General features: G+C 43.0%; 2 long non-coding RNA genes across 3 annotated transcripts in view; one reads left to right on the top strand and one right to left on the bottom strand.

Annotated features, from left to right (window-relative positions):
- LOC145656171 (uncharacterized) overlaps positions 1-24,434 on the top strand; it is a 119,268-nt gene that overhangs the window by 82,148 nt on the left and 12,686 nt on the right. Inside the window, exon 2 of one of the 2 annotated variants that reach the window (XR_014121867.1) lies at positions 214-863. This is a non-coding gene — a long non-coding RNA (uncharacterized LOC145656171). Of the gene's footprint in view, positions 1-213; positions 1,282-24,434 lie in introns of those variants that run through there. The other variant, XR_014121866.1, reaches the window with a different exon arrangement.
- On the bottom strand, positions 3,522-5,798 carry LOC145656175 (uncharacterized). The gene is made up of 2 exons (XR_014121872.1): positions 5,707-5,798; positions 3,522-5,558 (listed from the first exon to the last, which is right to left on the bottom strand). It is a non-coding gene; the product is annotated as an uncharacterized LOC145656175 (long non-coding RNA).

Raw genomic sequence — 24,434 nt, 5'->3', positions numbered from 1 at the left:
AAAGACTATAAGAACCATCTCATGTACAAACAGTGGAGGGGGGGGTTGAGGTGTGAGTGTGTATGCATTCGTGTCTGTATTTGCCAGTGCCTTTGCCTTGCAGAGCTTGAAATGAGTTCAGAGGCAGTCTGGAGGTGAGACTGATCTCTTCCTTCCTTCTTTCTTCCTCTCTCCTTCTCCCTCTTTCTCTCTTGTTCATTGCCCTGGTTTTAGGAGTGTGATGCGATGGATTTGGGAGCGGAAAAGTACACAAGCGGATGTATGGGCTTCTGCTGCCCCTCCTCTCCACCCGAGAAGCCGATCCATGTCCTATCACCATTCCTGTGAGAGTGTGCATGAAGGGGAGAGAGAAGGAGGGGAGCCAGTGCTTGTGTGTGTGTTTGTGTGTGTGTGTGTGTGTTTGTGTGCATACGCGCATGTGTGCATGTCCCAGCACCCATTCTGAGGGGAGGAGGGAGCTTTAACTGGCCGTTGGATGTCACAGAAGCAGGAGTGTGTGAGAGAGCGCAGACAGAACAGCCGGGGGTCCTGACGGAAGAGGGAAAGACTGTGCGGAACGACAAGACAAGGGGCTGGCACGTGGACCTTTCAGCCAGCGCTTGCAAGGCATTGGACAATAGGAGCAGGCTGCACTACAACTCTCTGCCTGGAGCCCAGAAGCTGGTGTTGCTTGAGTCTTGACTTTGCGTTTTCTGAACGTTACGGCGGAGAGCCACTGTGCTGGGGGTCTCGTGGGCATTGCCAGTGTGCTGGAGGTGCTGGGTGTTACCTGTGCAGTGCGTCTAAGGTTTGGGTGAGGGAGGGAGCAGCAGGGGAGCATGGCTATACAGCTGATGCCTGAATCCGCCATCTGCCTCCTTATGGTAAGTGAAGTGTTCGATCCCCTCCAAGACAGGAACACACACACACACACACACACACACACACACACACACACACACACCTATAGCAGTGACTGCCACACCCTAGGGACAAAGTCTTCATTGGTCTCTCTGGCTAGATTGCTCTATTGTATTTGATTATTGTTCTCTAACACTCCCACCCTCCCTCTCTACACTCTCCCTCACTCTCTCTCTCTCTACCCCTACACACAGCACTTTGACCACGTGTACCTCTGCAGTAGGACAGCAGAACTAATGCAGCATAGAGATCGTCTCTATACTTAACATTATAATAATAATCTGCAATGCTTGAGAAATGCAGACTGTGGAATGTGGATTTTAAATTGCAGGTCACCTTACCAAATTGTGGACTATTAAATAAAGTTTGTTTTATTATGCAGACTGTGTGTGTGTGTGTGTGTGTGTGTGTGTGTGTGTGTGTGTGTGTGTACACTGACTATTTCCCTTTGTTTGTTTTATCATTTTTATTTTCATTGCAAAATCTGATGTGGGTGTAGTCTTAAATAGCGTCTCATATGGAAGGTAAACACATACTTTCAGAGTTAGACTGATTTGACTGAAACACTAATCAATATCTTAACATTGTTTAACTGCAAAAGTGTATAAATGGTTTTGATAACCACTGAAAAGATATGGAATGATGAAATGTATGTAGGGCCATTCTAATGTACTACTGACCAATCATTCTCTGCCTCAGGAAGTGTCCTTAATCTCTTATCCAACTCTCTGAGAAAAGGAGAGCGATAGAGAGAAACAGACAAAGAAATATGTAAATGTGCAAAGTAAATGTGTGTATCTTGCTTATGGTCAAAGAAAGAAATCTAATAATTCTGTACTAGACAAATGTGTGACAGATTTACTTAGAGAAGTAAAATAGTTTGAGGAGTTCAGAGTTTTAATAGTGTTGCAGAAGAACAACAAAAACATTGCCTGAATTTCAGAATCCCAGAAAACAGGCACAGAAAATTTGAGAGCAGACTGCTAAATTCAACTAAACAATCCAAAAGAGCAGGGGGAGCAGTGCCAGTACCAGACAGCGATGGCGCAGGTCGGGACACTCTCTATGATGCTGTTGCAGACCAGATCAGGATGACGGACATGCTGTCCTTCTTCAGTCTCCTCAGGAAGCAGAGCTTTCTTCACTAAGGAAAAAGTGCTCAGGGACCATGAGAGATTGTTTGTGATTTTAAGAGAGTGTATGTTCTCACTCTTCACTGTATGTATTAGGGTGTGAGGCATTTGCATCCTTCTGTAGTCCACAGTCATCTCTTTTGTCTTTTTGACAACCAGAGAAAGGCATGTCTGGAGAGACTGTGACAAAGGCTTTGACTTCTTTAATTATTTCTGTATTGTTTTTCATGGTATAAATAAAATGTAAAAAGGCAAATCTAAAGCAAACATATGAATCTAATTAATCTAATTAAGGCTAAAGTGAAAAGAAAGCAAGCCCACAATCGTTTATTCTATTCTATTCTATTCTGTGTGATGACAATGGAATTGTCAACAAAACCAAAACTGTGATGTCATAATATCACTGACCATTGTCATAATAGCTATTCTTATAATCTGCTTGACAAAGGTAAAATTGGTCAGTCTGTTGACAGAAATGGGAGGTTGCAGCAGCAAAATGCAGTTCTGCTGCTCTCACAGAAGATCTTCGAAGAAGAAGAAAACGAAGATTTTGTTGGACAGGAACACACAAAAAGCAATGAGTAGATTGCAACAAGAACTACCTGACAGAGTAGATACGAAGGAAATTAGAAAACGACACTGTGTTAAAATTGGAAAATTTGAGGAGGAATGTAGTGGGAAGCAGTTGGAGGAGAAGCAGAAGGAGACAAAAAATGAACAGAGTGAAAGATGGCACCTGAAGAGTGAAAGAGAGGATCTAGAGAGTGAAAGACAACACCTGAAGGGTGAAAGAGAGAATCTTGAGAGTGAAAGACAACACCTGAAGAGTGAAAGAGAGGATCTAGAGCGTGAAAGACAACACCTGAAGAGTGAAAGAGAGGCTCTAGAGAGAGAAAGACAACACCTGAAGGGTGAAAGAGAGAATCTTGAGAGTGAAAGACAACACCTGAAGAGTGAAAGAGAGGATCTAGAGCGTGAAAGACAACACCTGAAGAGTGAAAGAGAGGCTCTAGAGAGAGAAAGACAACACCTGAAGAGTGAAAGAGAGACTCTAGAGAGTGAAAGACAACACCTGAAGAGTGAAAGAGAGGCTCTAGAGAGTGAAAAACAAAACCCAAAGTGTGAAAGAAAGAACCTGAAGACGTTATGGGACAAAGTAGTGGGGAAGAAAACTAAGCAGCAGCGCATGGGAAGAGCCATGGCTGGGGAAGCTTTGTACTGCTCAATGGGACCACACACTTCCCAAGGAGGACCAGCTAAAGAAATCAGTAGTATGCAGAAAGGTTTCCCGAGCACATAAAAAGGCTATGATTAGCAACTGGCCAAAGAGACAGACGCTGTGCTTGACTACATCAGAACTATGTTTATAACCAGTCAATATGAACTTCTACCAATCCATCCAAAACCTGATAAAGGAGACCTGAATGACGATACTACTGGAACTACAAAATTACTGGGACTACTACTATTTAGCATTCTGAAAAAATAAAAATGAAAAAGTCCTCATGTTCTTTAAAAAAAAATAAATCAATAAAATGTAAAAAGCTCAAAAAGCTTTTTTAAACAATGGCAACTGTGTATTTGATTTACCTCGGAATGGGTGCAGCTGGTTCATGGCGCATGTGTTCGAGCTTTAGCCTCTGTATTTGGCATTTCAGTGCATCGAGCAGTTGAAACTATAGCAAGCAAAGGCAAAAGGAGCTGTGCGGTCGATGTTTGTGCAAGTGGTCTTCCACATAGTCCCATGCTGTGCTGGGTTTAGGGTGTGTTTGCAGGGAGAGCCCAGCGCTTACAGGCTAAGAGGATTACAGTGGAGCATTGCAGGGACTGTCAGAATACAGAGCGCGCGCGCGCGTGTGTGTGTGTGTGTGTGTGTGTGTTTTCTCTACACATTTGGAAGAGAGAAAACAGAGCTGTGATGTAGTTGATAAAATTGCAGGCCTGGCACAGGCTCTGCTCAGAATGGTGAGAGAGCACTGGAGGAGTTTGGGAGTTTATTAATAGCGTTTAGCTCACTACAGAAGGAGTAGATCAGGGCTTTGCTGGGAAGGATGATGATAGGGTTTGATCACACCATTTAGCACAACATTGTCATGTCCATGCTGTGCATGGTTCTAAAGAAAAGGATCTTTGTTATTCAATCCAATAAATTTCAAATTGAAATTTTCTGTTTCTCATGAATGAATGTGGACTATAGGATGGGGGGTGTCAACTGTTTGTGTGTGTGCGCGTGTGATTTAGACGGTTGAGAGAGTTGAGAGATAATGTCATGACAACGAACCAATTAAAATCAAAATTATTCACTGTGTTGACAAGAGACACACACACAAACACACACATACACAGAGAGAGAGAGAGAGAGAGAGAGAGAGAGAGAGAGAGAGAGAAAGAAACAAAAAGAATCACAATCAGGGCTCACCAGATCTCTCAGAGTCTCTCTGACAGGCACTAATCCACTCTGCCAATTGAAAAACAGAAAGTAGCAGAGAGAATAGCAGTGTGGCAGTATATGAATGTGCCCCCAACAAATATATAATTCACACACACACATCTTTCACACTTACACATCCATACTCACATGTACACATGTATACACCATTGAACTACACACATCTATATTCACATGCACAAACAAATACCCCACACAAATGTTTGGTCTTTGTGCAAATTCACTTGGAGGTAGGCCAACATTCTAGATATAAAATATGTGACAATAAACATAGCCTCAGTACGTTTCATTTCATGCATTTACATCTTGATCCACACAATCACTTTCACACTCCTTTGCCTCACACTCACAAACACAAGAAACACTCGGGTGGCCTTCGGTAGCAGGAGGGATGTCAGTGCACAAAACACTGGCTTGAAATGTTTTTAACCCCCATTTCAATGAAGACCATCATACCTTGCAAGGTATAGCATTCTTTCACTCTCCTGAACAACCTCAGGCTGTTCCTGGAACCAGCAAAGCCAGTGGTTTTGGCCTCTGTCTGAAGCACAAAGGGGGTATGCAGGAGGCGTAGCGGAGCATGTCAGGAGGGTGGGCAGAGCCCTCTCCCAGCAGTGGCAGAGGAGAAAGGGCACATGGAGCACAGTGGCTACGGTTGACACCTGCAGGAGGCGACATGTGGGCAGGGCCAGTATGAGCCCACTTGGACCCATCTGCCACCACAGAAAACCCACCTGCTGTGTGTGTGTGTGTGTGTGTGCGTGCGTGTGTGTGTGTGTAGATTTGTTGACATTGTTCATGAGTCAGTGAATCATGTTTTTGGTGAGCCAGTGTTTCCTCTTCTTTTAGCGTCTCATGTTCCTTGTTGCTGATGTTGCTATCTCTTGGGATTGCTACATCCGTCACTATGGCTCTTTTCTGCTGTTTATCCATCACTATTATGTCTGGTGGTTTAGCTATTACCATCTTTTAAACAATTTTCTGGTATACGATGTCTTATCAAACATAACCCATCCACACTCTAAGAGCATCCACACCATCATCAATCAAATTCTTGGTCTGACCAGCTGTCACTACTACACAGACATACACAGAGACAGAGCGAGAGAGAAGAAGGATGAAAGTGAACAGAGCAACAAATGAAAAGAACCAAACACCATCAATTCTTACCTACCTCAACCCTCTCAGTTTACAGAACAAGCAAATGTGAGAACTGTGACTCACCATTCCCCCCCACCACCTGGAGCTCAGGATACTTCTGTTTAATGTAGTTAATCATGCTGATCTGAAACACCGAGTTTCCCTGAGATGAGTCCTAAAACAATAGACACAGCCTTCAGACCAAATTCACTATGTCCAATCACAGTCCTGTGTTACACAGCCTCATAGCAAAAATAGTTTGTCATTTGATTCAGGCACCATACTCAGGATGGAGACTAATCCCACTCCCTTTAGGACCTTAAGACCTACCAGCACCACCACGTCCACTCCTGCCTGCACGAGCAGGTCCAGCCGGTACTTGTCATCCTCACGGGTAACGATGGCAGCGCCACACAGCAGCTGTTTGCGGGAGTCTTTAGAGGCCAGAGGGTAGTCTCTGTTCTTCTTCAGATCAGTGCGAGCAATTATAGCCACCAGCTCATCACTGTCGTTCACAATGGGCAGTTTACCTGCAATCAACAAGCGTCCCCACGACCGACCCGTTACTCAGAGAAGAAGTGGAGAAGTGAAAATAACCTTTCAAAGTCCTTTAGAAGCAGTTTCACTTCTCAAGCTGAAAAGATGAAGAATCAGACCTTTTTTTGCTGCACTGCAGGATGTCATTGGCCTCTTTGAGTGTAACACCTGCTGGTGCAACCACTAAATCTTCCCTCTTTGTCATTGCCTGGCAAATATCACAAATAAATCACAAAAAGATGTGAGTTTAAAGAATGTGATTTTACGCGCACACATACACACACACACACACATATATATATATATACACATTTTTTATTTTTATATATATATATATATATATATATATATATATATATATATATATATATATATATATATATATATATATATATATATTGCCCTCTTTCACACACTGACACAGAAATATCACAATTTCATGATAGTTCTATTCCACCTATATTTTTAAGCATTGTATGTCATATGTGATTCATTTGTGTTTTTAAAAACCTTTTGTATATTGTATGTACAATCAAAGATGAATCACAAACCTCCTCCAACAGCCGGTCATAGTCCTTCTCTGAGAGGAAGTCAATGTCTCGTGACGTCACGATTCCCACAAGCTTGCTGCCCATCTTGCCGGTTTCGGTGACAGGGATTCCAGAGAAGCCGTGTCGCACCTTGGCCTCAAACACATCTCCGACCGTGTGCTGTGGACTCATCACCACCGGATCCGTGATGAAGCCCTGCTCGAATTTCTGCCATGACACCATATATTGCTCTGCTGATGAGAGGCCTCAGGGAAGCTTGTGTGTAAATCTGCATGTTCAACGTGTTGTTCATTATATTCCTATTAAGACAATTCACTGAAAGTTTGACACCTTAACTTTCCGGACTTCATTTGCTTGGAACTCTGGGGTGCAATTGTGATGGATGATCCCAATACCGCCCATGAGCTGTAATACAAAATCACAGAAAGCTAAATGGAAAAGCAACAGGACTTCATGGTTTTGAGTGTGTGGGGGATACTCACAGCCATAGCGATGGCCATGGAGGATTCAGTCACAGTACCCATGGGGGAGGAAATAAGCGGCGTCTTCAGGGTTATCTTCCGGGTCAGAGCAGAGGTCAGATCCTGAATGACAGACGCAAATGGTAACAGAAAGGAACCATTGTTCTACAGAACAATTATCTTTGTTTATGTTCATGCTTGTATTTTCATACAGACTATGCATTGCACAAAGATAAGAACAGTTTGGGGTGTTACTTTGGACAGCTTTCACATATGCACACATCTCTATCCCATTATTAATTTGACTTCAAGTGACTTGGATGTGCTCATTCAAAGCACAAATATTGCTGTTTTTATAAGCAGGGCATCAGTTTAACCTCCCTGTGGTAAGACAGACAAAAACATCCTACGTTCTCTCCCACATTCTAGCACACACACACACAAAATGTAACACCAAATATAAATACCACAATATATACTATCCCATATCCATTACACATGGGAATTTTGGTTCGCGCCTCCCTCACACTGTCATACACACACACACACACACCCACACACCCCTCAGCCTCTATGCCTGTGACAACACACCCTATGCACCTGGGATGCCAACACCACCTATTTTGCACATCTTATTTGCACTCCTTCATCCCTCTCTTACACTATGCCACACTCCACCCTCTGTTGTAGTCGTGTTCGCACTACATGGCAACTGACTCAGCTCCTCCATCTCACTGAAGGTAGAGGAGACCGCCAGCTCACTAATTAATTAGGAAGATCCCGCCCCCTCCACTAAATCATTACTAGATGTGCTGTATTTACTGAAACACACACACTGGTAAGCCCTTATGGGGCATGTCAGGAAACCTGCTGAGCTGTTTTGGTGCATTTTGCAAAAGTACTCACCACTTCATCTGAGGTAAAGTCAATGAAGCCAGGCAGGATCAGAAAATCACTGAATCAAAGACCACAGAACAAACAAACAAAGAAAAACTGATACTAAAAATACATTATACTAACAACCTAGCAAATACAAGTCACATCAGAAGTAGATGTACGCTAAAGAAAGGCTATTCTGTCTGTGCTCTCATGTAAACAGAGTTAAAACGTAAGCGTTTTACTGATCCGCGGATCGAAATATTTATCCAGTGGGTGTTGGCCGAGGATGCTAAAGCTATTTCTATTCGTTACGCTTTGCCCTTTCTCCATTTCGACGTGCTATCCTTTTATTCGGGAGAGCCGATGTCTCGCATTCGCAGCATGCAAACAACAACCGTCATTATCGTACTCAAGTAGTACACACGGATTTAGTGTGATATACTTCCAAGACTGAACAATGATGCTTTATTCTTAGTGAATGTGAATGAAAATCCCGCTTCTCGGGTTACTCACAAGACGATAGCGTCGCGTACTTCAGACAACAAAAAACGACGTCAAGGAACACAGCTGGTCTTCATCTGCGACCGTTACAGACTAGCCTCTGTGGCATCTCTCAAAGTCAAGCGAAAGTCTAGCCCTTAGCTAAATCACCCAGAATCACAGTTGGAGTTTACACATTTTAAAGACTCGACCTGCTCAGTTTGAGAAAACTCTCATCCTCTCAACGTGGTGGATGACGACGGGACATTTTAAGGGCGCTCACGTCTCTCAGCTCCGGCATGGAACTGAAATACTGATAGTGCGTTTCAGTTGGATTTGGATGTGAAGTGAGAGAGAACAGACGGGCGATGCGCCTTTGTTTTACTGTCCACGCTATTAGCTGGCCAGCCCAGTTCAGGTCTGACGTGTGAAATTTCCGTTTGGATGAGACAAAAATGTTTTTGACTTGGGTTGAAATAATCATCTTGCTTATAAAAGGAGGACTGGTGATGTAGCAAATCCACACAATCGTTTTGAAGCCGTGGTCAGGCTGCCCAATACTCAACTTTATTATGTTATTCACAAAGGATCTGACACAGCCCCCAACTGAGCTTTAAACACCTGGAAGTTAATTTAGTCCATTCTGTAAATTGAAATGTACAGAGATATGGGTCTGTAAAACAAATGGAATGTGATGCTTTTGAGCATTGCTATGGCAAAATGTTTTCATATCTGTTCTACAACACAGATTATATCGGTCTTGATAATATAATTCTTAATCAGATTTATGGTCCTTTTTACTCTGCTGACATGGGAATGTTAATATGATGGGCAAAGAAGGCAAGCAGTTATATTTGAGTAGTGCTGGACATTATAAATGAGTAAACATCACTATTTACACATTAGGACATTTTATTATACTATGACATGACTGTATTTCTCTGTAGAGACTGTAAATGTATAGGTCTATTTTATGTGATGATAATCCCCGAAAGGAATGCGTTCTTCTGAGACCAACAATATGGAATTGGGCTAAAATTGCACATCACTGAGAACCCAACCCAGTCTGTGCAACAGTTTAAAAGTACACAATCCAAAAGAAAAATAAAGTCCACTCCTAATGAACTTGTTTAGTGACACTAACGTTAACCTAGTGATGCAAACATGGTTAATTTTGCTGATCAGCACTCCTTTGAAACCGTAGGAGTCTCACCTCTCTGGTTCGTAGCCAGCCTGGATGCGCGTGGCACTGTAGCGCTGAGCTGCAGTCTCATGCCCATGAGATGTGTTGTGGCCAAATGGCCCCTGGTGCTCAGGGTCGCGAGGCGACAGCTGCAATCTGGCTGGCTCTGTGTCGCCCACAATGAGGCGGTAGTCGATCTGGTAGCTGTCGTGCTTGCCATTGGCAAAGTGCTCATAGACATGGCCCTCCATGTAAGCGATGTCCAGTACTCCAATCCTCCTCTACAATCCTGCGTGAGCTGACGCCCCGGGCCTCCGCCCACCTCCCCTCTCCACCTGCACCACAGAGCGGCTCCTGGGACACTGCGTGCGCATTCACCAGTGGTTGTGCTGGAGCCACGCACACAATCCAAGTTTGTTCCTCAGATCGAGATGGAGAGCTTTCTCTTAGCTGAGGAGCAGAGTAAGAGATTCATCCAACATGCATCATACAAGCAGCAGCTGAATCAGGTAGAATGAAATACGGCTCTGATAGAGGCTTCGTCCCAAACAAAATAAAGCTACTGGGTGTCTTGGTAAGACTCTGTAAGTGGTGATCCCTAAAAAGGCCTGTCTGCTGCCATTGGACTACTGTTTTCTCTAAAGTGCTGTCTGGAATGTTGTCAGAGACAACATTCAGAGGGATTGGGAAGGAAAGCCTCTTAGTCACTACCTGTACTGCCCTCATTGCCATTGAAATATAACAAGGTTACAGTCAAGCTCTGAAGCTTCACTCAACACTCTGCCCAACCGCCTTTAATGCTCATAAAGTAGGAGTTTGCAGAATTTGTTTGTTGTTATGCTACACACTAAATGCATGGCACACAAATGTTTGATGCAGCAAAATGTCAGTGCTTTTTTAACAAAGGAGAAATGAGCACATAAGCACCTTCCCTATATTATGTGAAGATGGATAATAAAATGATAACAGGTGTATCTATTTGTTGTTCTTATTTTAATATTCACATCAGGCTTGTGATTTTGCAAGGAAATTGTAAAATAAATGTTCCTAGTGTTCTAGGGTTATTCTCCTGGGCTCATATTCTAATACAGGTGTGATAAGAACTTATATTTCTAAAAGAAACAATCTTTAAGAAACAACTGCATTTGCATAAAGGATTTATCTTTTATCTTAATGCTTTAATGTTTTAGTGTGCTAATGTCTGATTTTAAGTACACTTAGTTAAAAAGGCTACCACAAGTACTGTTCAAGTTCAAGTTCAAGTTTGGTTTATTCGTCACATACATAGTCATACACAGCATAACTCGCAGTGAAATGGTGGAGAGTGCTCTGTCCAAACTGAGGAAAAGAAAACAGGGGTGCATAGAGAAATATAGACATTCTCTATATGTGAAATATATATATGCAAAGATAAATATATATATTCTATGTATGTACAAAATATATTAACAATGTATGTACAATATATGTATATTATGATTATATACACAATGTACAATGTATATGGTTGTGTATATATGTACACAATCTACAGAATGTACAGATCCATTTCGTATAATAACATATCTACAGTTGTTGTGTAACAAGGTCATTGAATATAAATATATATATACAGATATACAGTTATGTTACATTGTGGTGGTGGTCCCCACAGTTTATCAGTTTCCCTGATTCAGGGCCCGAATGGCCTGTGGGAAGAAGCTGCTCTTCAGCCTCTCTGTCTTGGTCTTCAGGGAGTGAAAGCGCCTCCCTGACCTCAACAGAGAGAAGAGTCTATTGTTGGGATGGGTGGGGTCCTTCACAATCCTCCTGGCCTTGGTCTGGCACCGCTTGTAGTAGATGGTCTGCAGGTCAGGAAGTTCCGTGTGAGTGATGCGCTCTGCTGAACGCACTACCCTTTGGAGTGCTTGTCTGTCCTGCTTGGTGCTATTCCCAAACCAGACTGTGATGTTCCCCGTGAGGATGCTCTCGATAGTGCAGGTATAGAAGTTCCGCAGTACCTTGGAGGGCAGTCTGAAGGACAGGTCCTGCGAGATGTGAACACCAAGGTACCTGAAACTATCTACTCTCTCCACCGTGGTTCCACTGATCCTCACAGGTTGGTAGTGCCGCTCCTGCTTCTTGCTGCAATCCACGATCAGCTCCTTTGTCTTACTGACGTTTAGGAGGAGATAATTTTCCTGGCGCCAGTTTTCCAGGTGTTTAATCCAGGTAGGCCCTCTCGTCGTTGTCCGAGATCAGACCCATGACAACGGTGTCGTCAGCAAACTTGACAATGATGGTGGAGCTGGAAGTGGCTGTGCAGTCGTAGGTGTACAGTGAGTAGAGCAGGGGGCTTAGGACACAACCCTGAGGAGCTCCAGTGCTGAGGGTGAGGGTGGATGAGGCGCAGTTGCCCACCCGTACTGATTGTGGTCTGTCTGTTAGGAAGTTGGAGATCCAGTCGCACAGGGATGTATGCAGTCCTAGATCCCCCAACTTAGTAGTGAGTAGGGAGGGGATGATAGTGTTAAATGCTGAACTGTAGTCGACAAATAGCATTTTAACATAATTTCCCCTCCCTTCGTCCAGGTGAGTCAGTGTAGTGTGGAGCAGATGTGCAATTGCATCGTCAGTGGAGCGGTTGTGGCGGTATGCAAACTGCAGTGGGTCCATGGAGGCTGGCAGTGAAGATGTGATGAAGTCTCCGACTAGCTTTTTAAAGCACTTCATCACGACTGATGTGAGGGCGACAGGTCGGTAGTCATTGAGGTCGGAGGGTCGAGGTTTCTTCGGGACGGGGACGATGGTGGATCGCTTGAAGCTGGACGGGACGATACCGAGCGTCAGGGAGAGATTGAAGATGTCGGTGAATACCGGGGCTAGCTGATCTGCGCAGGCTTTGAGGACCCTCCCGCAGATACCGTCTGCTCCCATCGCCTTCCTGGTATTCACCCTTTTAAACACTCTTCTCACGTCACTCTCCGTGACGATGAGAGGGCGCTGTTCTATGGTGCGCCCCGCGCATGTGCCATTGGCTGCGCCGATAGTGCCATTAGCATTAGCGCTGCTAGCATTAGCGCTGCTAGCATTAGCGCCGTTAGCATTAGCGCTGCTAGATGTAGCCTCGAAGCGAGCGAAGAATGTATTCAGCTCGTTCGCCAGAGACTCATCCGCACTCATCAGTCCGGAGGGTGGGCTCCTGTAGTCCGTGATCGTCCGTAGTCCCTGCCACAGGGATCTAGAGCCACTCCGCTGTCACTAAATATTAACTAGTTTCAACTTTGCTAATAGTTCTACTGATTTTCATAATTTTCTTCTTCTTTCCATTTGTTGAACATTAAACAGCTCTGTTTCACTTCTCTCTCTCTCTCTCTCTCTCTCTCTCTCTCTCTCTCTCTCTCTCTCTCTCTCTCTCTCTCTCTCTCTCTCTCTCGAAGCTCCGCCTTGTGGTTTTAATATGCTCATCCACAATTCAATATAGAGCTCTACAGTCTATATCTGCACAGAGCTGATGAGTTTATAAAAGTCCACACTGCAAAATGTGCATAGTACTGACGTTTACATTACAATGCTCTGTCCAGTCATGCCAAAGCCAGTTTTCTTTCAATTCAATGTATGTACATGAATTACTTGAAGACATGAATAGAAATCTATAGAGGCATTACTCATTATGTCATGACCCTGTTATCTATTAGAAACCCACAATTTATCTGAATTAATTATTCATAAATAAATTGTCAGTTTCATGTCCATTCAGATTTCAGTGGAGATCAGCAGGGGTCTATTGCTGTGTATTATTATTCATAACACTGTGCCTGCAAACTGTGAGAACAGACACACACAGGTTATTTTCCAGTCCTTGAGTGCTTTTGTGGCACTGCTTGACAGTTGGTGGAGTGTTCCCTAAAAGAGCCACTGAGCATGATGGATTCGGTAGTAGGAGTTTAGTGAGCAGAGAGGACGAAGACTTACGAGTGCAGGCCATGAACACCCCCCTCCACCTGAGCAGACATGGTCCTCTTCTCAAACTTCAGCTCTCCAGAGTACATCATAGAGCTACACTCAACATAGAAAATGACATTACACACAAGCATTCACTCACACACAGCTTCCTCTCTTCCATTTTCTGCTGACCTTCCAAAGAACCCTTGAAGCTATAAAAGATAAGAAAGACCATAAATAGAAATGTGTTTGTAGACAAAATATATCCTAGCATTTGAAAAACTGATGTTTTTCAGTGTACATGAAAAGGGAAGTAGATTCATCTTAACCCACATCTTGTTTTTTCAAGTTTCAAGTTTGGTTTATTTGTCACATACATAGTCATACACAGTACAACACGCAGTGAAATGTGTGGTAGATGAGTAGATGAGTACTGCTGTTGAGCCTTCTTACAATGACAATGGTTTTATTTAAGCCCTATTCAGTAATTACACAACACTGAAACACTGTTCAAAATTGTAGTTTCAAATAATATATAATGACTACTACATATGTAAAATATATAATAAGTTTTGGAAATCTGGGCTGGCAATGAGACCACAGAGGACTGTAAATGCACTTTTTTCACTGTGTGTCAGCCAAGTGAAATGTGTATGAGTAAGGGCCGATCACAGCTGGACACACATACGCACACGCACGCACACACACACACACACACACACACACACACACACACACACACACACACACACACACACACACACACACACACACACACACACACACACACACAGACAGACACACACCAGGATGAGAGGAACAGGTCACTTAGCTGGTGATGATGTCAGCACCAGTGAAGTCTATGCTGAGGTCAAAACCCTTAGCTTCTTCCTGAACCTAATATTTCAGATGGAACATTAATGAAGACAATTGACATTTGTGAAACCAAGTCACATTAAACACATCCTCATCTGTGATTCTAAACCAAACATTGCAGATACTGAGTTATAAAGAATCTGTAGTAATGCTACACAGATGACAACAAAGCATATAATTCAATAAGACCCTCCCTCTCTCTCTCTCTCTCTCTCTCTCTCTCTCTCTCTCTCTCTCTCTCTCTCTCAGAGAGGGAGACATCTGTTGATGAGCTAGTGCCAGGCTGGCTGAGGGCCTGATGAAGAGTCCTTGCTCCTCTACCTCTCAGTGTGTATATTACAGTAGCGAACAGAGGGGTTCTCCATCTTCATTCATTAGTCTCCTGCGCTCTGTCTTTTGGCCCCAGCCCCCATGCCCCTTGACGAAGCCTATTTCCTAGAGGCCTTCTTTTCACACCCATGACATGATGACATCATTGCTGTGCTCCAGTCTTTGTGAGACACTGCTGCCCCATACAATTCATATACAGTCAGCATCTGCCTATTTCATTTCATATCAATTTATACTGTTTATTACTGCAGGTTAGAAGTCCTAATCAATTTAACCTCTTTTCTTAATCATCTCTAGCAGGGCAAGAATCCGCAGTGCCTGCAGATCACTTTTTTCCCCAAATAAATAATATTTTGAACAAAATATTACATTTATTTTTCCAAGAGTGTCAAAGAGTTGAAATTACAACATTTTTAATGAGGGCTAAACTTATTTCTCGCTTAAAAATTTCTCACTTAAAAATATCTTGATACAAATTCTGATATTAGTGCAACTACTGACTTGGCCCTCTATGCTTTGAGAGTGTTTTTTCTAATATTTTAGTTCTGAATTTTGAATCACTGAGATGCAATGGAGACCAGTGATACACCCTGACCAACGTTCTGTCTGCCCTTACCATGCTGACCCATCTGTTCCAATACTATGGCTACTGCTACATACTGACATGCCCTCCATCTCCTTCTTTCAAAACTGAATGACAAAAGGAGCCTAAAATGTGTGTGTGTGTGTGTGTACACTGACTATTTGCCTTTGTTTGTTTTATCATGTATGCATGTGTGCATCTTTTCATTGCAAAATCTGATGTGTGTGTAGTCTTAAATAGCATCTCATATGGAAGGTAAACACATACTTTCAGAGTTAGACTAATTTGACTGAAACACTAATCAATATCTTAACATTGTTTAACTGCAAAAGTGTATAAATGGTTTTGATAACCACTGAAAAGATATGGAATGATGAAATGTATGTATGGCCATTCTAATGTACTACTGACCAATCATTCTCTGCCTCAGGAAGTGTCCTTAATCTCTTATCCAACTCTCTGAGAAAAGGAGAGTGATAGAGAGACACAGACAAAGAAATATGTAAATGTGCAAAGTAAATGTGTCATTTGCTTATGGTCAAAGAAAGAAATCTAATAATTCTGTACTAGACAAATGTGACAGATTTACTTAGAGAAGTAAAATAGTTTGAGGAGTTCAGAGTTTTAATAGTGTTGCAGAAGAACAACAAAAACATTGCCTGAATTTCAGAATCCCAGAAAACAGGCACAGAAAATTTGAGAGCAGACTGCTAAATTCAACTAAACAATCCAAAAGAGCAGGGGGAGCAGTGCCAGTACCAGACAGCGATGGCGCAGGTCGGGACACTCTCTATGATGCTGTTGCAGACCAGATCAGGATGACGGACATGCTGTCCTTCTTCAGTCTCCTCAGGAAGCAGAGCTTTCTTCACTAAGGAAAAAGTGCTCAGGGACCATGAGAGATTGATTGTGATTTTAAGAGAGTGTATGTTCTCACTCTTCACTGTATGTATTAGGGTGTGAGGCATTTGCATCCTTCTGTAGTCCACAGTCATCTCTTTTGTCTTTTTGACAACCAGAGAAAGGCATGTCTGGAGAGACTGTGACAAAGGCTTTGACTTCTTTAATTATTTCTGTATTGTTTTTCATGGTATAAATAAAATGTAAAAAGGCAAATCTAAAGCAAACATATGAATCTAATTAATCTAATTAAGGCTAAAGTGAAAACAAAGCAAGCCCACAATAGTTTATTCTATTCTATTCTATTCTGTGTGATGACAATGGAATTGTCAACAAAACCAAAACTGTGATGTCATAATATCACTGACCATTGTCGTAATAGCTATTCTTATAATCTGCTTGACAAAGGTAAAATTGGTCAGTCTGTTGACAGAAATGGGAGGTTGCAGCAGCAAAATGCAGTTCTGCTGCTCTCACAGAAGATCTTCGAAGAAGAAGAAAACGAAGATTTTGTTGGACAGGAACACACAAAAAGCAATGAGTAGATTGCAACAAGAACTACCTGACAGAGTGGATACGAAGGAAATTAGAAAACGACACTGTGTTAAAATTGGAAAATTTGAGGAGGAATGTAGTGGGAAGCAGTTGGAGGAGAAGCAGAAGGAGACAAAAAATGAACAGAGTGAAAGATGGCACCTGAAGAGTGAAAGAGAGGATGTAGAGAGTGAAAGACAACACCTGAAGGGTGAAAGAGAGAATCTTGAGAGTGAAAGACAACACCTGAAGAGTGAAAGAGAGGATCTAGAGCGTGAAAGACAACACCTGAAGAGTGAAAGAGAGGCTCTAGAGAGAGAAAGACAACACCTGAAGGGTGAAAGAGAGAATCTTGAGAGTGAAAGACAACACCTGAAGAGTGAAAGAGAGGATCTAGAGCGTGAAAGACAACACCTGAAGAGTGAAAGAGAGGCTCTGGAGAGAGAAAGACAACACCTGAAGGGTGAAAGAGAGAATCTTGAGAGTGAAAGACAACACCTGAAGAGTGAAAGAGAGGCTCTAGAGAGTGAAAACCAAAACCCAAAGTGTGAAAGAAAGAACCTGAAGACGTTATGGGACAAAGTAGTGGGGAAGAAAACTAAGCAGCAGCGCATGGGGAGAGCCATGGCTGGGGAAGCTTTGTACTGCTCAAAGGGACCACACACTTCCCAAGGAGGACCAGCTAAAGAAATCGGTACTATGCAGAAAGGTTTCCCGAGCACATAAAAAGGCTATGATTACCAACTGGCCAAAGACACAGACGCTGTGCTTGACTACATCAGAACTATGTTTATAACCAGTCAATATGAACTTCTACCAATCCATCCAAAACCTGATAAAGGAGACCTGAATGACGATACTACTGGAACTACAAAATTACTGGGACTACTACTATTTAGCATTCTGAAAAAATAAAAATGAAAAAGTCCTCATGTTCTTTAAAAAAAAAAATCAATAAAATGTAAAAAGCTCAAAAAGCTTTTTTAAACATTGTCAACTGTGTATTTGATTTACCTCGGAATGGGTGCAGCTGGTTCATGGCGCATGTGTTCGAGCTTTAGCCTCTGTATTTGGCATTTCAGTGCATCGAGCAGTTGAAACTATAGCAAGCAAAGGCAAAAGGAGCTGTGCGGTCGATGTTTGTGCAAGTGGTCTTCCACATAGTCCCATGCTGTGTTGGGTTTACGGTGTGTTTGCAGGGAGAGCCCAGTGCTTACAGGCTAAGAGGATTACAGTGGAGCATTGCAGGGACTGTCAGAATACAGAGCGCGCGCGCGCGTGTGTGTGTGTGTGTGTGTTTTCTCTACACATTTGGAAGAGAGAAAACAGAGCTGTGCTGTAGTTGATAATATTGCAGGCCTGGCACAGGCTCTGCTCAGAATGGTGAGAGAGCACTGGAGGAGTTTGGGAGTTTATTAATAGCGTTTAGCTCACTACAGAAGGAGTAGATCAGGGCTTTGCTGGGAAGGATGATGATAGGGTTTGATCACACCATTTAGCACAACATTGTCATGTCCATGCTGTGCATGGTTCTAAAGAAAAGGATCTTTGTTATTCAATCCAATACATTTCAAATTCAATTTTTCTGTTTCTCATGAATGAATGTGGACTATAGGAAGGGGGGTTTCAACTGTTTGTGTGTGTGCGCGTGTGATTTAGACGGTTGAGAGAGTTGAGAGATAATTTCATGACAACGAACCAATTAAAATAAAAATTATTCACACTGTGTTGACAAGAGACACACACACAAACACACACACACAAAGAGAGAGAGAGAGAGAGAGAGAGAAAGAAACAAAAAGAATGTACACACCATTGAACTACACACATCTATATTCACATGCACAAACAAACACCCCACACAAATGTTTGGTCTTTGTGCAAATTCACTTGGAGGTAGGCCAACATTCTAGATATAAAATATGTGACAATAAACATAGCCTCAGTACGTTTCATTTCATGCATTTACATCTTGATCCACACAAACACTTTCACACTCCTTTGCCTCACACTCACAAACACAAGAAACACTCGGGTGGCCTTCGGTAGCAAGAGGGATGTCAGTGCACAAAACACTGACTTGAAATGTTTTTAACCCCCATTTCAATGAAGACCATCATACCTTGCAAGGTATAGCATTCTTTCACTCTCCCGGACAATCTCAGGTTGTTCCTGGAACCAGCAAAGCCAGTGGTTTTGGCCTCTGTCTGAAGCACAAAGGGGGTATGCAGGAGGCGTAGCGGAGCGTGTCAGGAGGGTGGGCAGAGCCCTCTCCCAGCAGTGGCAGAGGAGAAAGGGCACATGGAGCACAGTGGCTACGGTTGACACCTGCAGGAGGCGACATGTGGGCAGGGCCAGTATGAGCCCACTGGGACCCACCTGCCACCACAGAAAACCCACCTGCTGTGTGTGTGTGTGTGTGTGTGTGTGTGTGTGCGCGTGTAGATTTGTTGACATTGTTCATGAGTCAGTCAATCATGTTTTTGGTGGATATCATGTTTTCAGCTCACAAATATTATAAATAATAATACAGGTAATAAAACAGGGAAGAAAGTAGATGTTAGCCAGTGCAGCATTTACTTGATTCATTATTCGTTCTTTTATGTTAGTGTGTAACTCTCATATTGTAGTCTCCTGAAAGACAGACAGAGGCAAATATAGGCAAAGATAGCATTCAACTGTTATTCAGGGATATCCCACCATTGGGAGTGGACGATTAGGGGTGCTGGAGTAGGAAGGTATTTGTAGTACATTCCTGTTGTAGGCCTTCCTATAGTGTTTAACTGATTTCCATAACTGAAATACATTATAATGTTTAAAAGTTTAGAAACGTGAGCATAATACTCCAGCAGATGTAGCGTCCTGGTGTGTGAATGAGTAGTAATCTTTCTGAAAGAATAAGTTTGATTTAATTCTCGTTTTCATTTCCTTGTGGATTGTATTATTTTATTTGAAACATTTGACTCAAAATAAAGAAATAGTGCAAAAATGTGAAAAGGCACTACAGGATGCATCTTGAATAAACGAAAACCTCGACCAGATGTTGTAAACTTAGAACAGTAATTATGTTCTAAGAATGTTGATAAAAAAGAACAGGAATTTACAATATATACATTTTCCTGCATAGTATCCCAAGTGTTCCATCGACTGCACTCTTCTGGATGAGGATCTCAGATGTTGTTCCTGGGATCTGCTGGAGCCACTCTCCCAGTTTGATGGTCATCGTCCTGTGGTGGAAATTCAGCAAACAAGGAGTCATATGTGGATAAGAAGATTTTATTGAGTTATTAGTTTCAAGAAAATGAGCGTGCCTATTTGCTTCGCTCCCCTTTCGGTGATTTCCCTGCCCTTATATAATAGCCGTAGCGTTCGAGAGAACGAGGGAGGGTTTGCTTCTGCTGAGACCAGATAACTCCTTGGAAGGAGTGTATTTCTTCAAGGACGTTCAATAGGGAACGTCCTGTTCTTCTAATCTTATGCTAAGCTTTCTCACGCTTTACAATGATAGAGAAAGAAACACAACAATATTTCCTTCACAGTCTGTAAAACAAATGGAATGTGATGCTTTTGAGCATTGCTATGGCAAAATGTTTTCATATCTGTTCTACAACACAGATTATATCAGTCTTGATAATATAATTCTTAATCAGATTTATGGTCCTTTTTACTCTGCTGACATGGGAATGTTAATATGATGGGCAAAGAAGGCAAGCAGTTATATTTGAGTAGTGCTGGACATTATAAATGAGTAAACATCACTATTTACACATTAGGACATTTTATTATACTATGACATGACTGTATTTCTCTGTAGAGACTGTAAATGTATAGGTCTATTTTATGTGATGATAATCCCCGAAAGGAATGTGTTCTTCTGAGACCAACAATATGGAATTGGGCTAAAATTGCACATCACTGAGAACCCAACCCAGTCTGTGCAACAGTTTAAAAGTACACAATCCAAAAGAAAAATAAAGTCCACTCCTAATGAACTTGTTTAGTGACACTAACGTTAACCTAGTGATGCAAACATGGTTAATTTTGCTGATCAGCACTCCTTTGAAACCGTAGGAGTCTCACGTCTCTGGTTCGTAGCCAGCCTGGATGCGTGTGGCGCTGTAGCGCTGAGCTGCAGTCTCATGCCCATGAGATGTGTTGTGGCCAAATGGCCCCTGGTGCTCAGGGTCGCGAGGCGACAGCTGCAATCTGGCTGGCTCTGTGTCGCCCACAATGAGGCGGTAGTCGATCTGGTAGCTGTCGTGCTTGCCATTGGCAAAGTGCTCATAGACATGGCCCTCCATGTAAGCGATGTCCAGTACTCCAATCCTCCTCTACAACCCTGCGTGAGCTGACGCCCCGGGCCTCCGCCCACCTCCCCTCTCCACCTGCACCACAGAGCGGCTCCTGGGACACTGCGTGCGCATTCACCAGTGGTTGTGCTGGAGCCACGCACACAATCCAAGTTTGTTCCTCAGATCGAGATGGAGAGCTTTCTCTTAGCTGAGGAGCAGAGTAAGAGATTCATCCAACATGCATCATACAAGCAGCAGCTGAATCAGGTAGAATGAAATACGGCTCTGATAGAGGCTTCGTCCCAAACAAAATAAAGCTACTGGGTGTCTTGGTAAGACTCTGTAAGTGGTGATCCCTAAAAAGGCCTGTCTGCTGCCATTGGACTACTGTTTTCTCTAAAGTGCTGTCTGGAATGTTGTCAGAGACAACATTCAGAGGGATTGGGAAGGAAAGCCTCTTAGTCACTACCTGTACTGCCCTCATTGCCATTGAAATATAACAAGGTTACAGTCAAGCTCTGAAGCTTCACTCAACACTCTGCCCAACCGCCTTTAATGCTCATAAAGTAGGAGTTTGCAGAATTTGTTTGTTGTTATGCTACACACTAAATGCATGGCACACAAATGTTTGATGCAGCAAAATGTCAGTGCTTTTTTAACAAAGGAGAAATGAGCACATATGCACCTTCCCTATATTATGTGAAGATGGATAATAAAATGATAACAGGTATATCTATTTGTTGTTCTTATTTTAATATTCACATCAGGCTTGTGATTTTGCAAGGAAATTGTAACATAAATGTTCCTAGTGTTCTAGGGTTACTCTCCTGGGCTCATATTCTAATACAGGTGTGATAAGAACTTATATTTCTAAAAGAAACAATCTTTAAGAAACAACTGCATTTGCATAAAGGATTTATCTTTTATCTTAATGCTTAATGTTTTAGTGTGCTAATGTCTGATTTTAAGTACACTTAGTTAAAAAGGCTACCACAAGTACTGTTCAAGTTCAAGTTCGGTTTATTCGTCACATACATAGTCATACACAGTATAACTCGCAGTGAAATGGTGGAGAGTGCTCTGTCCAAACTGAGGAAAAGAAAACAGGGGTGCATAGAGAAATATAGACATTCTCTATATGTGAAATATATATATGCAAAGATAAATATATATATATATTCTATGTATGTACAAAATATATTAACAATATATGTACAATATATGTACATTATGATTATATACACAATGTACAATGTATATGGTTGTGTATATATGTACACAATCTACAGAATGTACAGATCCATTTCGTATAATAACATATCTACAGTTGTTGTGTAACAAGGTCATTGAATATAAATATATATATACAGATATACAGTTATGTTACATTGTGGTGGTGGTCCCCACAGTTTATCAGTTTCCCTGATTCAGGGCCCGAATGGCCTGTGGGAAGAAGCTGCTCTTCAGCCTCTCTGTCTTGGTCTTCAGGGAGTGAAAGCGCCTCCCTGACCTCAACAGAGAGAAGAGTCTATTGTTGGGATGGGTGGGGTCCTTCACAATCCTCCTGGCCTTGGTCTGGCACCGCATGTAGTAGATGGTCTGCAGGTCAGGAAGTTCCGTGTGAGTGATGCGCTCTGCTGAACGCACTACCCTTTGGAGTGCTTGTCTGTCCTGCTTGGTGCTATTCCCAAACCAGACTGTGATGTTCCCCGTGAGGATGCTCTCGATAGTGCAGGTATAGAAGTTCCGCAGTACCTTGGAGGGCAGTCTGAAGGACAGGTCCTGCGAGATGTGAACACCAAGGTACCTGAAACTATCTACTCTCTCCACCGTGGTTCCACTGATCCTCACAGGTTGGTAGTGCCGCTCCTGCTTCTTGCTGCAATCCACGATCAGCTCCTTTGTCTTACTGACGTTTAGGAGGAGATAATTTTCCTGGCGCCAGTTTTCCAGGTGTTTAATCCAGGTAGGCCCTCTCGTCGTTGTCCGAGATCAGACCCATGACAACGGTGTCGTCAGCAAACTTGACAATGATGGTGGAGCTGGAAGTGGCTGTGCAGTCGTAGGTGTACAGTGAGTAGAGCAGGGGGCTTAGGACACAACCCTGAGGAGCTCCAGTGCTGAGGGTGAGGGTGGATGAGGCGCAGTTGCCCACCCGTACTGATTGTGGTCTGTCTGTTAGGAAGTTGGAGATCCAGTCGCACAGGGATGTATGCAGTCCTAGATCCCCCAACTTAGTAGTGAGTAGGGAGGGGATGATAGTGTTAAATGCTGAACTGTAGTCGACAAATAGCATTTTAACATAATTTCCCCTCCCTTCGTCCAGGTGAGTCAGTGTAGTGTGGAGCAGATGTGCAATTGCATCGTCAGTGGAGCGGTTGTGGCGGTATGCAAACTGCAGTGGGTCCATGGAGGCTGGCAGTGAAGATGTGATGAAGTCTCCGACTAGCTTTTTAAAGCACTTCATCACGACTGATGTGAGGGCGACAGGTCGGTAGTCATTGAGGTCGGAGGGTCGAGGTTTCTTCGGGACGGGGACGATGGTGGATCGCTTGAAGCTGGACGGGACGATACCGAGCGTCAGGGAGAGATTGAAGATGTCGGTGAATACCGGGGCTAGCTGATCTGCGCAGGCTTTGAGGACCCTCCCGCAGATACCGTCTGCTCCCATCGCCTTCCTGGTATTCACCCTTTTAAACACTCTTCTCACGTCACTCTCCGTGACGATGAGAGGGCGCTGTTCTATGGTGCGCCCCGCGCATGTGCCATTGGCTGCGCCGATAGTGCCATTAGCACTAGCGCTGCTAGCATTAGCGCTGCTAGCATTAGCGCCGTTAGCATTAGCGCTGCTAGATGTAGCCTCGAAGCGAGCGAAGAATGTATTCAGCTCGTTCGCCAGAGACTCATCCGCACTCATCAGTCCGGAGGGTGGGCTCCTGTAGTCCGTGATCGTCCGTAGTCCCTGCCACAGGGATCTAGAGCCACTCCGCTGTCACTAAATATTAACTAGTTTCAACTTTGCTAATAGTTCTACTGATTTTCATAATTTTCTTCTTCTTTCCATTTGTTGAACATTAAACAGCTCTGTTTCATCTTCTCTCTCTCTCTCTCTCTCTCTCTCTCTCTCTCTCTCTCTCTCTCTCTCTCTCTCGAAGCTCCGCCTTGTGGTTTTAATATGCTCATCCACAATTCAATATAGAGCTCTACAGTCTATATCTGCACAGAGCTGATGAGTTTATAAAAGTCCACACTGCAAAATGTGCATAGTACTGACGTTTACAT

This window comes from Electrophorus electricus, unplaced genomic scaffold, assembly GCF_041902795.1.
Source record: "Electrophorus electricus isolate QZ-2024a unplaced genomic scaffold, ASM4190279v1 Scaffold53, whole genome shotgun sequence".
NCBI classification, from domain to species: Eukaryota; Metazoa; Chordata; class Actinopteri; order Gymnotiformes; family Gymnotidae; genus Electrophorus; species Electrophorus electricus.
Note: the sequence above shows the minus strand (reverse complement) of the source record. Positions and strands in the feature narration are given on the sequence as shown.